Genomic DNA, 14,000 nt, shown 5'->3' with positions numbered 1-14,000 from the left:
ATAAAGGCCTCATTTCCAAGAAGTATGTGCAGCAGCCACACCCTGGTAAAACCCTCTTGGCAGGTGGGCTAAACCAGGTTGAGAATAGCCAATAGGCCTCAAATCCATCTGTGAATTAGGGGGGTATACCTCAAGCACGTGAAGACTTGCCCCAGTGGAATGAGTGAATGAGAACAATTTATTCTAGCGGCCATAAAGGCCACCAAAGCAGGCACTGTAAAGCACTTAGAGCTTGGTCAGACACCAAAGATGTCAAAGTCATCTGTAGCCTCCCTGGCCATAATCACTCATCCTGACTTTTGTCTTGCCACTGGACTTCTATGACTCTGGAAGAGAGAGTGAGGCTGAGAACTTTGTGCAGCTCTGCCTCACTTCAATCCAATTGCAGCACAAGTCGAGATATCCCTCTGTGATGTCATTGATCCCCCTTTGAAAACAAAGGTCTAACAACAACATGGACCAAGCCAAATTTATGAAAATAAGAGTAATTCCCCAATTCATAAATGTCAAGTGATATGAACAGGTAGTTTTCTGAAGAAGAAATCAAAGCTCTCTGTAATCACATGAAAAAAAAGGCATTAAATCACTATTGATTAGAGAAATGCAAATTAAAATAACTCTAAGGTACCACCTAACATTTTTCAAAAATGACAAATGCTGGGGGAGATGAGGGAAGATAAGTACACTAATGAATGAAGTTATGAATTGGTCCAACTATTCTGGAGAACAATTTGGAACTATGCCCAAAGGGCTACGAAACTGTCCACTACTCTACCATTACTAAGCCTATAGCTCACAGAGATAAAAGAAAAAGTAAAAAGATCTATATGTACAAAAATATTTATAGTAGCTCTTTTTCTGGTAGCAAAGAATTGGAAATTGAGGGGAGGCTCATCAACTTGGGAATGGCTGAACAAGTTGTGGCATATGATCATGATGGAGTAGCACTGTGCTATAGGGGGGACAGGTAGGTGGCACAGTGGAAAGAGCTCCAGCCTTGGAGTCAGGAGTTCAACCTGACTGAACCTGATTTGAACCTGAGTTCAAATCTGGCTTCAGACACTTGACACCCACTAGCTGTGTGACCCTAGGCAAGTCACTTAACCCCAATTGCCTCACCAAAAACAAATAAATAAATAAATACCATGTTACAAGAAATGACAAGGGGGATGGCTTCAGAAAAAATATGGGAAGACTTATAGGAACTGGTGCAAAGTGAGCAGAACCAAAAGATCATTGTACCCAGTAACAGCAATACTGAAATGATGATCAACAGTGAAAGACTTAGTTGAATATAATGATCTAAGACAATTCCACAGGACACATGATGGAAAAAAAGGCTATCCACTTCCAGAGAGAGAACTGATGAGTGCAAATTTAATCATAATCTTCTCACTTTGTTTTTCTTGCTTTTTTTCCTTGTGACTAACATGGAAATATGTTTTGCATGATTTCACGTACAGAATTTATATATTGCTTGCCTTCTCAATGTGTAGGGAAGGGACAGGTAGGAGAGAGAGAATTTGGAACACATACAAAAATTTAAAACAAAGTTAATAAAATAAAAAATTTTGTTAAAAATATACAAAGTACAGACAGCAGAGGTAGTCATTTAATTTTTATTTTGTTTCAGGGTTTGGTTTTGTTTTTCTTCTCAGAACTAGGAGGGTTAGCACAAAAAAATGCTAGTTAAGTTAATAAACAAGATTAGTGGAGAAGTAGTGAAAGATCATCTCACTGCCTCCTGATGAATTAACTCACCAGGTCCAGATTAACTCTATATCCCAGGGCACTAAAAGAAGGGGATGTCATCACTGAGCCACTGTCAGTACTATTGGAAAGACTATGGAGAATATGGAAGACACTCAGAACTAGAAGGAAAATGTCCTGATTTTAAACAAAAGAGAATAGCCTATAATCTGTAATAGGCCACTGTCTGACTTCAATTCCTAGAAAAATTCTAAGACTTAATATTAAAAAGCTAGTGAGCATCTAGTAAAGGAAGCAGTGATCACAAAAGAACAGGCTGTGCCCAACTCACCTTTATTGACAAAGGTTACTAGTCAGAGAATGCAATAGAAATAGTTTACCTAGATTTTAGCAAGACATATTAATGCAGTTTAGTTAAACTGGGGCTCTCCTAGAGAATCACGTAGATAGAAATAGCAGGATGACTGATGAGTCCGTAAGTGCAGTTCCCCAAAACACCCAAGGAATGCTACCAACCACCATGTTTATCCTTATCTGATCTACTAGTGATTGATATATTCAAAGGTTCCTGGGGTCTGCTCATCTTGGAATGGTGTATTTTATAAAAGGTTCCAGCCTCCTTTTGTCTACCTCAGCAAAAGCTATATGGACCCTACCCTACTTTTATCCTGAAGGAAACAAAGGGAAGAGGAAGAAGGGGAATAGAGGAGGGAAGAAGATAGAAATAGAGAGAATCTTCTGCTTTCATAGAGTAAAAAATGCTCAGTTGTGACCTTCATAGTAAGAGCTGACATTTATACAATGCTATAAGGTTTACAAAGCACTTTACATACATTATCTCATTTGACAAAAAAGGGCAAGGGCAAAGCATCCTCTCTGGGATACAGAGCATCTTCCCTTTGTCTTTCTTCCAAACAACACTTGAATGCAAATGTAGACTGCATTTTCCCCCCAAATCTAAAACATCTAAATGAAGTCTATAATCAGGGTAGCTCACACTGATGCTAAACCTCACTGATATTACATATCTGCACATAAGTATATATGCATATGTATAAAGCTGGGGTGGGTTCTGAGCAGTTTTTTGCTAAAATAAACAAAAGGATACTGAAGGAAGGAAAGGAGAGAGGGAAGGAAGGAGAAAGAGAGATTGAAGAAGGAGAGGGGGGAGGGGAAGGTAGAAAGGAAGATAGGTAGGGGGAAGGAGAGGGACAGACAAGAGGTAAAAGATGAGAAATGAGAGAGAAAGAAATCCCATTCAGAATGATCGTACATTAGGTGTGTGGTATATATTCAGATCAATACGATCTTCAGGCCAATCTGCTGCAGAGAAATCTGGCCTTAGCACTTGAAACTGAACAGCAAAGCTACAAAAAACTAAGAAATCCAAGGAGGTCGGCACGGTGACAGGCCAGCTCTTCCCGCACCCAATCATGCCCCAACTTGGCACCTTTCCCTCTACTCCATCATCTGTGCAGAGATGGATGACTACAGGTATGGAACATTGTGTGTGTGTGTGTGTGTGTGTGTGTGTGTGTGTGTTTATCTATCTATCTATACACACACATATACATACATACACACATATGTGTGTGTATGTATGTACATGTATATATGTATACACATATACTGAATCCATTTATGTGTTTGGTTGACTTCCTTTTTCTCCTTTTTTATTTTATCCTTTCAAAAAGAATGGTACACTGAGTAGAACAGGGGAAAGATATGGATCCACAAGTGAAGGTGATATAAAAACAAAAAAAAAACCAGCAATAATGTCAAAAATTACCCAAAAAGGCAAAGGGTTTAATCAGGATAAAAATAATTAGTAAGGAAATAGAAAAACATTCTGCACATTCTGGATTAGGGTTCCACCCCCAAGCAAATAATTAGGAAATTACTGTCCTCCAAGACAGGGGTGATAACACCTTAGAGATCACCCAAAAGTACCCAGCTCCAAGATCCTGAAATCTGAAATCTCCCTGTCTCACCATAATCTCTTGCCTTTTCACTTCTACTACCTCTTGCCTCCTAAAACTGAGTTACACCATTACTAGGACATCCAGTCTTGTTTTGGCCTCATTTTTCTCCCTTCACTGCTTTGACCCTATAGTTAACTACTTCAACAAGGAGCTATTGTCCATGTTTGAACCCTTTGCCCCATTGTCTTTCTCCTGTTCATGCCTTATTAATTTTCAACCCTATATCACCTCCACCATCCATCTTCTTTGTCCATTCTTAAAAGCCACTGAATGCTGCTACAATAAGGCATGAAATGATGCAAAGGATGTCACAGCCTTCTCCCTGCCAAACCTAAGCTCTCTGCTTTTCCATATCCTTCAAGAACTGGTCCCATCCATCATTCCATCTCTTTTTATCTTCAGTCTCTCCCCATTGCCTGACTCCTTTCCTTGCTACCTGAGGTCTTCTGTAACATTAAATAACTTTCCTTTGACCTTGTCATTGACTCAAGCTGATGTCCTTTATCGCTTCTCCCTTTCAAAACGAAACTTCCGGAAAGAGTAGCCTATACTCACTGATCTCACTTCCTCATCACCAGAATACTCCTCTGACCCTACCTCGCTACTGAAATTGCTCTTAATTGCTAAATCTGATTGCCTTTTCTTGGTCCTAATCCTCCGTGATCATTCTGCAGCATTTGACCTTGGTGGCCACCCCACCCCTGGGGACTCTCCATTCTTGACTTCCATGACCCTCTTCTCAGCCAGTTCTCTGGTCTAGATGATTGTTCTCTCTTATACTCTGCTGACCCATTGTCCTTTCCCCACTGTCCAAGCATGTGTGTTTCCCAAATCTCTGTCCCGGGCACCATCCTCCTCTCTCTACACTCTTACCCTTGTTGATTCATCTACTTCCATCAGCCAAAGTTATCACCTGAATTCCAGTGCCACACCTCCACCTACCTGTTGGAAATCTTTCATAAGCATCTCAAACTCAGCATATCCCAAACTGAACCTAAACACGCTTCCCTTCAAACTTCTCTACCTCTGATCAATTATCCAAGCTCAAAAACTCAAGGTCATCTTTGATTCTTCCCTCTCCCTCAAAGCCCTAATCCAATTGATTGCCAAATTCTATCAATCTAATCTCCAAAAAAATCTGTCCTCGATCATTCTTTCTCCCAACTTGTTGCCATCATTCTAAAATACACCCTCATAATAACAGTTCTATTCGCTTCCAACTGCTTGCTTGATTTCAGGCTCTCTCCCTTCTCCATTTTATTCTTCACAAAATTAACAAAACAATCTCCCTGAGCAGGATGTGTGGGAACCAGATGTAAGGGGGCTGCTAGAGCCCATTGTTAAATTTTCAGTGTGAGCATTTACACCTCAGAAAAACCTCAGAAATCAGTCACTACAAATGAGGGGGTGATTTGTTGTTTTGCTGACTGCCTAGACTTAAGAAAGTGTTAATAGTGCAGCATAAACTTCAGAGTCACTTGAGCTCAGCAAGAGGGCAGTAGAAGGCTCAGGGAATGCAGTCATCACCAGACTGGGCCCAGTGACTGCAATATAATAATAATGACGATGATAATGATAACAATAACTGGATTTTATCTAGCACTTTAAGATTCACAAAGTTTTTTTTTTATCTAGCACTTTAAGGTTTGCAAACATCCATTATTTCATTTTTTCTTTTTTTAATTTTTATTTATTTTAATTTATGAAATAAAATAAGCATTTCTATAACATAGTATAATAAAAAAAGTATATGAAGTTGCAAATCTGTTATGTACAACTTGCTATTCCTTAAAATATGTAATGAAGTTACCATATAATTTCCTTTTTTTCTTCCCCCTACCCCCCACACATATATGCATATATGTGTATATGTATGTGCATATATATTTATGTATATATATGTATGCATGCATATATATATATATATACATATAAAAACACATATACATATATAAAATCATACTATACATACTTCTATTTACCAGTTCTTTCTCTGGATGCATATATTTGAGCCTCACGATATGCTTGCCCTAAGGAGTGGCTACCTCACTCCTCTGCCCAAAAATCCTTTAGCAGTTCCACTTTTACTGCAGAATGAAAAAGAAACCCCTTAGGCCAGCACGGAAGTCCTCCTGCAGTCTTTCTCCAATTATCTTCCCAAACACATTTCCTGTTACTCTCCCTCGAGCACTCAAGCTTCCAGTCAAATTGAACCATTACTTGTCTCCTGAATTCATCATATCATCTCCTGCCTTGGTGCATTTAGAAAGGCAAGCCCCCGCCCGGCTGCAAATTCATTCCCTCCTTTGTATCACAGACCCTAGGAGGTGCCTGTTATTTAGTAGGTGCTTAATGTTTGTTAATTGATTGATTCATTCTCACTTTCCAGAAGCCTTCTCTTCTTTCAAGCTTTGATCCAAGTACCATTAGAGTTAGTCTTCCTCCATTGCTCCCTGAAAATGTTCTCTCCCTCTTCAAATTTTCTTAGAGCACTTATTCTAGATCTTTCCTCTGCCCAATATTTTTACTTGTTTATGTTGTATGTACACTCCCTTGTGTTATACTCGTCTGTCTATTTCATAGTCTCCCCAATAAGCCTCTTGAGGACAGGGATGGTGTCATTTTTGTAGCTTTGCTTCCTGGCAGCTAGCACAGTGTTTCGCACATGATCAATATAGGAAAAAGAAAGGGAAGGAGAAAGAAAAGGAGGAGAACCTAAGTTTCAGGCAACTGGAGGGAGAGGAGTAAGGCTCCAGGGGATCTCCCACTCTCAACAATCCTCTCCAGCTTCTGAGGGGAATCTACCTTTCATCTAAGGGACTTCAGCGGTCAATCACTTGGAGCATGGAAAGGGGTGGAGATGGGGGTGGGAGATAAGAAGGGGAAGTTTCTTCTCACCTAGTAGCCACAGGCATCAAAGAGACATCAGGTAGAGACTCCCCTAATGTGTGTGCATCAGAAGGGGAAGCTATTATTATTCTTTCTACTGCTACTGAGGCGACTAATGAGAGCTGCTGTCTGGGTTACTAAGGACAGAATAGGCCATATTTAGGTTTACCCATGCCATCAAGCTTCAGATATTGGGGGGGTTTAGGGGTTTTTTTTGGTGACACTAAATTCCTATTAAATAACTCACTGACAGTCCTCAACTGGCAGAATAATATCAGCAACTGAGTCAGGAAAACTATTACCTGAATTGCCACTTTTAATGAACCTAATAAGTAAACAAGCAATGGCCTAATCTTTACAGGCAGTTAAACGATGCAGGGCTTGATAAATATCCCTGTGTGACCAACTTGCCTTAAAACAAAAACAAAGCACTCTGCTGGAGAAACAAGACAGCTGCAGGAGTTAACATGAGCTCCCTGAGGAGCTAGGACAGTTATTAAGACCAGAGGAGATACCCCCTGGCAAGAGAAAGTCAGTCTGGATACATCTTAAGTATCCAACTCTTCATGCTAAGACTGGGAACATAACCTGAACTGGAGCATGGGAAGATGGCAGAAGATTTACTTGTCAGTTCCACTGTAACAATATCTTGACCATGTGTCTGTCCCCTTCTCTTAACTCTCAGAGCCACCCCACGCCAGTTCAGGCCCTTATCACCCCTCACACAGACTGTTAAAGTCATCTCCTAATCAATCTCTTTGCACCTGGCCTCTCTTTTCTCCAATCCAATCTCTTACACAGCCATGGAAGTGATTTTCCTATAACAGATCCCATCAAGTCTTCCCTACTCCCCCCCCTCCAATCCTAATAAACTTCGGTGATTCTCTATCATCTCTCAGAACAAATATAAAACTCCCTCTATGGGAGTTTTATCCTCTGTGCTCCAAGTGATTGACTGCTAAAATCCCTTTGATGGAAGGTAGATTCACCTTCACAACCTGGCTTCAACCTGCTTTTCACACCTTTTTATACATTGCTATAACTGGCCTTCCTGCTATCTCTCACATGTGACACTCCATCTCATGTGTTCAGAAAAGGCTGTCCCTTATGCCTGACATGTATTCCCCCTCTTCCTATCCATATCCTAGACTCCCCAAGGCCACTTGCTCTGCATTTCCATTTATTACATTTATCTCCCTTCAAAAGTCAGCTCAAGAACCACTATCTACGTGAAATATTTCCTGAGTCCACAAGTTATTAGCACCTCTCCCCTTAAAAAATTATCTTGTATTTATTTTGTATTAATCTTGTATATAGTTATACATGCATCCAGCCTCAGACACTTACTAGCTAAGTGACCTGGGAAAGTCACTTAACCCTGTCTGCCTCAGTTTCCTCATCTGTAAAATGAGCTGGAGAAGGAAATGGCAAACCACTCCAGTGTCTTGGCCAAGAAAACCCCAAATGGGGTCACAGTGAGTAAACCACGACTGAAAGTAACTAAACTAAATAACTAAACAACAAATACTTATATGCGAACTTATTATCAACCCCATTAGAAAGGAAGCTTCTTGAAGGTAGGGCTTATTTCATTTTATCTTTGTATCTCCAGCATTTAACACAATGCCTGGTACATACTGAGTGGGTACTTAATAAATGCTTACTGATTATTCATCTTCTACTGCATTCTTTGATGTTTATAATAGCTTTGAAATACATACCACATAAGGGATTGAGTGCTGGACCAGGGGTCATGAAGGTCTGAGTTCAAATCCAGCCTCAGGGATTTACTAGCAATATGATCTTGGGAAAAAACATTCAGTGTTTGTGTGTGTGTGTGTGTGTGTGTGTGTGTGTGTGTGTGTGTGTGTGAGAGAGAGAGAGAGAGAGAGACAGAGACAGAGACAGAGACAGAGATACAGAGATAGACACAGAGACAGAGACAAAGGGAGAGAAAATACTTGTAAAGTGCTTTGAAAACCTTGAAACTCTGTGTCACTGCTAACTGTTATAGACTTAAAACTGGAAGGGACCTTTGAGGTCATCTAGTCCAAACCCTTCAGTTGACAAATGAGGAAACTGAGATACAGAGAAGCGGTAATTTGCCCAAGGTCACACTGATAGTAAGTGGCAAAGTGAAGAATTGAATCATGGTCCTCTGACTTCAAATCTGATGTTTTGTTTTTTTACATTGTACCCCACTAGGGTAAGGTGGGGTATTGGTGGGTAGAGCTTTAGGTCATCTCACATTTTTGTAGTCTTGCTTCTCAACCTATTCTGAAAGCCTGGGTAAGAAGAGAGTCACTCCTGAGCCAATAATATGCTAATCATATTTCCCATCATGCAGCTTAAAAAGCACAATCTGGAAAGAGTTTACCATGAAGCAACAGGCCTGATACAGAAAGGATTCAAAGGGATAGCCATGCCCAGCCTGACCAGCGGCAATTGAGAGGGGACGTGCTTATCATTGGGAAATATCTGCAGAAAGTAAACAATACTGAGAGTCCTTACTTAGCCTAGTATAAAGAATAAATTGAGGTGAAATTAAGGACAAAGAAATTTACCTTAATGTCTCCAATAAGGAGAGCTGCCAGATTGTGAAATGGTCTCCCCAAGGGAGATGATGAGACATCATCTCAGGAGACATTTAAAGGTCAGGCTTCATAAAGCACTAAAATGAGAGTTTTTTCTCTAGTCCTTCTGAACTGCGAAAACCCCACTTCAGAGAAAAAGAATTGAGGCCCTCGAAGGGGCAGATTGGAAGCCAGCCAGAAACGCTTCACAGGGTTGTGATGGAGAGCAGTAGAGGAAGCTGGGGTCCAGGGGAAAGGAAAGGAAAGTACAGAGAATGGGAGATGGGAGAGGTATTGGCAAGCTGAGAAGGTGGTCGAGAATACCGCCCTGTCTGGACTTGCAAAAAAGAATAACAAAAAAAAAAAATCAACCATCCAAAAAACCTATGGTCTTCCAGAATTGCTAGCAAGTCATCCAACTCATTTCTGTAAGAGCTGGGAAGCAGAATTTATGGCACAGACAGTGAAGTTAATTTCTCCTTCCTCTTTTCTTCAACTAATCACTGAATATTTGCCAGAATTCCTCTGACCTTTCAGTATTGCTTTTGTCCAACAATCTGGACAGAGTGGCAAGCAGACTCTTGGATCCTTTGGGGGCATATTAGATAACTGTGGACTGAAAATGCCCTGCAGGCAACTTCTGTCTTGTTCCTTAAGGGAATGGATTGGACATCCTAATTAATATTTCCTACCTTTAATTCCAAGTAGATGAAGGAAATGTCAGGATAAGATCCACAACGTTCACATTGGGTGACTAAATCCAGTGCAAGCCATATAGTCTAAAAGCTAGGCAAAATATATAAATTTGCATCAACCTGTAGATGTGTGTATTATACACACATATTTATGTATATAGCAGTCCATCCAGAGCCAAAGAAGAAAGACATAGCTTACACTCACTGGGAATTTAGCTAGATAAAATTTATTGATGTTCAGATAAAGAGTGCCAAAAGAATACACCAATCTCTATGCCAGTTTGTGGCATATAGGTCACCCTGGACCCTTTTGTCTTAATCCAGGACAGGTTGCACAGAGTACTTAAAGTCTCTCTAGGAGCAGGTCAGCTTTGCAGGAATGTAGCTTGACATAAGTGGTTCTTGAGTGCTTGTTGGGACTCGTATCATGTTATAGTCATGAGAACAAACATATCCAATCAGCTACTAAATCTTGCTGATTCTGCCTCTACAATATCTCTTACATCAGACTCATTCTCTCTGCTCACACAGCTAGCTCAGGCCCTTATCACCTCTCACCTAGAATATTGCTGGAGTTTCCCTGCCTCTGGTCTCTCACCCCTTCAGTACATCCTACGTTCCAATGCCAAAATAATTTCTTTTAAGCTCAGATCTGACAATATGATGACCACGCCTGACTCAGTCAACTCCACTAATTTCTTACTCCCTCTAGGATAAAATACAGACTTCAACATTTAGTTTTTAGAGTCCTTTGTCCCAACCCATCTTTCAAGCCTCAATGGACATTTCTCTCCCTCCTGCATTCTGCAATCCAGCCAAACCGGTCCTCTGTTGGGGATGTGTAAGGATGTAGAGGGCCACAGGCTGTTCATGAGGTCTCACTGACGGGCGGAGGCCCCTCTTGGGTGCTGATCTATGAGCAAAGGTCGCCTGCTTCGGTGCTCCATTCTATGGATCTTTAACAATCTTTAACTCCCTTAATTACTGTATGGTCGTTAGAAGTCTATTCTGGGATTGGAGTCAGATAAGTGCACAGGATGTGCATACACTGTCCTCAACACAGCATGAGCTCTACGTCATTGTAACCTGAGAAGAAGTTCCTGTTACCTTAGTACTTAAGTAAATGCTTTGTTAAAATTAAACAGAGTTGCTTCCATCTTGTCTCCCGCCTCATCAATGTGCATTTGAGATAGAAAGTTAAGCTGGTCTTATCCCTTCAAGATTAGTATAGGATCCTTGGTCTTGTGGTGAGCTGAGCTAGTCGCAGGACAGTCCTCCCTCTGTTCTTTACACCCAGCATTAGCAGGTGCTCAATAAATGCGTGTTGATTGACTGATCAAAAGCAATCCCCTCAATTTACAGGTGAAGAAACTAAGGCCCATAGAAGAGACTTGAGGAGTCTACAGTTACTAATTAGTACTGAAGCCAAGATTCAAATCCAGGTCCTCTGATTTTGCCCCACTCAGCCTCCGAGTACATACTCCATACTCAGCAGTCAAAGAATAAATTCAACCTCCCGCAAACGCTCAAGAATAATAATGCCTCATAAATGTAAATCTCCTGTGGAGGGTTTAAGGAAGGACATGGGCAAAAATCACACAAAAAGAGAAAACATGGTGGAGCTAACATATGTACTGGTGAGACAATCAATTAGAACATAAATTCATCAAAGGATTGACTTCATTATACTATAGAAAATATCTTTGATCTGAAAATCTCTTTTAAAGAGTGATGCAGGCATAGGTAACGGCAGGCCATTGATCAAAGACCTTTCCTATGGTTTGGTAATCCACAGGTACTTTTCCTAGTAGGACATTTCATTCTAATTGATGATATACAAGGGTCTCTGTTTGTATTCCCTTTCTACCTGCATACAAGAATTTCTTTTCCGTAAATAGCATGCAACAAATATTAAGCAATTTTTGAAACAGAGGCAGCAGCAAAAATAATAATGGCAATAATTATAATTAACAGCTGACATGTGAAGGCATGTGAAGTACTTTACAAATATCACATTTTAATCTCACAGTAACCTTGTTGCTGGCTCTTATTATCCCTATTTTCCAAATGGGAAAAAATGATGCTTAGAGAGGTTAGATTGTGAGTTCGATAAGGTCAGGAAATATCTTTTGCTTTTCCTTTCTCTATATCCCAGCACTTGGCACAGTGCCTAGCACACAGTGGATGCTTAATAAACGTTTATTGATTGACAGATCAAGTGATTTGCCCAGGGTTACACAACCAGTAAGTGTATAAAGCTGGAATTGAATTCAGATCTTCTAGTCTCCAGGGTGCAGTTTATCCACTGCAACATCTAGCTGCCTGTAGAAAGAACACTAGATCCTCAAAGTCAAAAGACCAGAGTATCCAATTCCAGCTGCATCACTTGCTATCTCTTCACCTCAATTTCCTCAGCTGTAAAATGAGGCTAATAATACTTTTACTACCCAGTTAGGGAGACAGAATAATATATTGGTTAGTGTTGTAGTTGGAACCAGGAAGAAGACCTGCGTTTTAATCCTGTTTCAAGATCCTAGCTGTGTGATCAAAGGTGAGTCACTTAATCTCTCTTAGATTAATTTCCTCAACTTTAAAGAGGGAATAATAATACCAGTAGTGCCTACTTCACTGGGTTGCTGTGAGGTAATATACATGTATTATACATGTAATATACATCCATCCAGGGTCACTTTCCCAACTTTCTCTTGCATTGTCAAACTAGGATTGAACAACTGCTACTTCTACTCCCCCTTAGGGTTCTAAGGGTAACCCTGAAGAGTTGGGTTTATAGCACTATTGCTCAGAAGCCCCCATTGGTGTACTTCCCATTATCAATCAGAATCAGTTAAACTCCATTAGCTTTTAGATAAGATATATTAAGAAAGCAAAGCAAGAATAGTTGTTGCAAAAAATCCCAGCATACTAGGGGTATATCTTCCCTTTGAACTCATGAAGATCCTGTACTTAGAGTACAATGGTAATGAGGCACATGTGTAAAGAACACGCCTGGCAAAGGGATAAGTGCTTGCAATAGGAGTCCTTTTCTGTCCTCATGGAGTTCTCATGAAGATCCCATTAGGATTAGCTCTCTGTTGGGCTTCATGGATCAGTACTGATCTAGGTTCCATAGCCAGCACTTCTATTCATCATGATCAGTCATGATGATGCCTCTCTTGCTGATCTGACTTACAGGTATTTCCTCTGTCATTAACTATTATCACTCTGACTGCTACTGCCTCCAGTCATTTGTGGGACTTCTAATAGAATCTCAGAGTCTCCTGGACTCACACAATCACCCAGACAGTCTCCTCTAGGAATACTCAAGAATAAAGAGGGAAAAAAAGCAATCGCCATGTACTAATGGACACATAGAGACCAGATGGGAGATATGGCAGCCACCCTTCCCCACACCTGATAGCTCATAGGAGTTCTTGGCTTACTCATTACAGAAAAGAGGAGAGATGAAGAAGAGAGCAGTATCCCTTTTGTGAGTATGCATACACTCAGTTCTGGCTCAGCACCTCCTTGCGTCATCAGTTCTTCTGGCTCCACTTTTCATCATCACACCCTTCTGCCCCAGTCACCCAAGGTAGGAAAAAGTCTTCTTAAGTCCTACATGTTGTATTGGAAACAGGCAAGGCTATGCATTCTCTCTGAAACCTACCAAGAATGGCAAATCTGAGCATGCTCTAAGGCCTAGGCTCTCATTGGCCAGTCCTGCCATTACATGTGAGAAGTGCTTTGCAAACTTTCAAATACTATGCAAGTATCAATTATTATAATGTCCATAAAGCATTTTGTGAACCTTAAAGCACAACATAAATAAATGGAAACTACTATTTCAAAGTCACTCAGTAAGTCAATGAAAAATCTATTACATTTCTGTTTTTTAAAGTCTCCACTCTCACACTATAATAACTACCTCTCCCTATATCATCTCCAACAAAAACAATTTTTGTCAGAGCTAAAAACAAATAAAATCAGGGGGAAATGAGCACAGTAGACAGCTGGTGAAATAAAGAAATCCAAAGGTGAGAGACTGCTTATTTCATTTCCTCCCACATGGTATATTTGAGACTAGATACTTGAGAGTCTTTTTTTTTTAACAGCAAAACTGTTATTTAATCACTATTTTCCCTCCACAGCCCCAT

Source organism: Phascolarctos cinereus, unplaced genomic scaffold (genome assembly GCF_003287225.1).
Source record: "Phascolarctos cinereus isolate Bilbo 61053 unplaced genomic scaffold, phaCin_HiC Scaffold_9;HRSCAF=440, whole genome shotgun sequence".
Taxonomy (NCBI): domain Eukaryota; kingdom Metazoa; phylum Chordata; class Mammalia; order Diprotodontia; family Phascolarctidae; genus Phascolarctos; species Phascolarctos cinereus.
The sequence above is the reverse complement of the archived record's forward strand: the minus strand, read 5'-3'. Positions refer to the sequence as shown.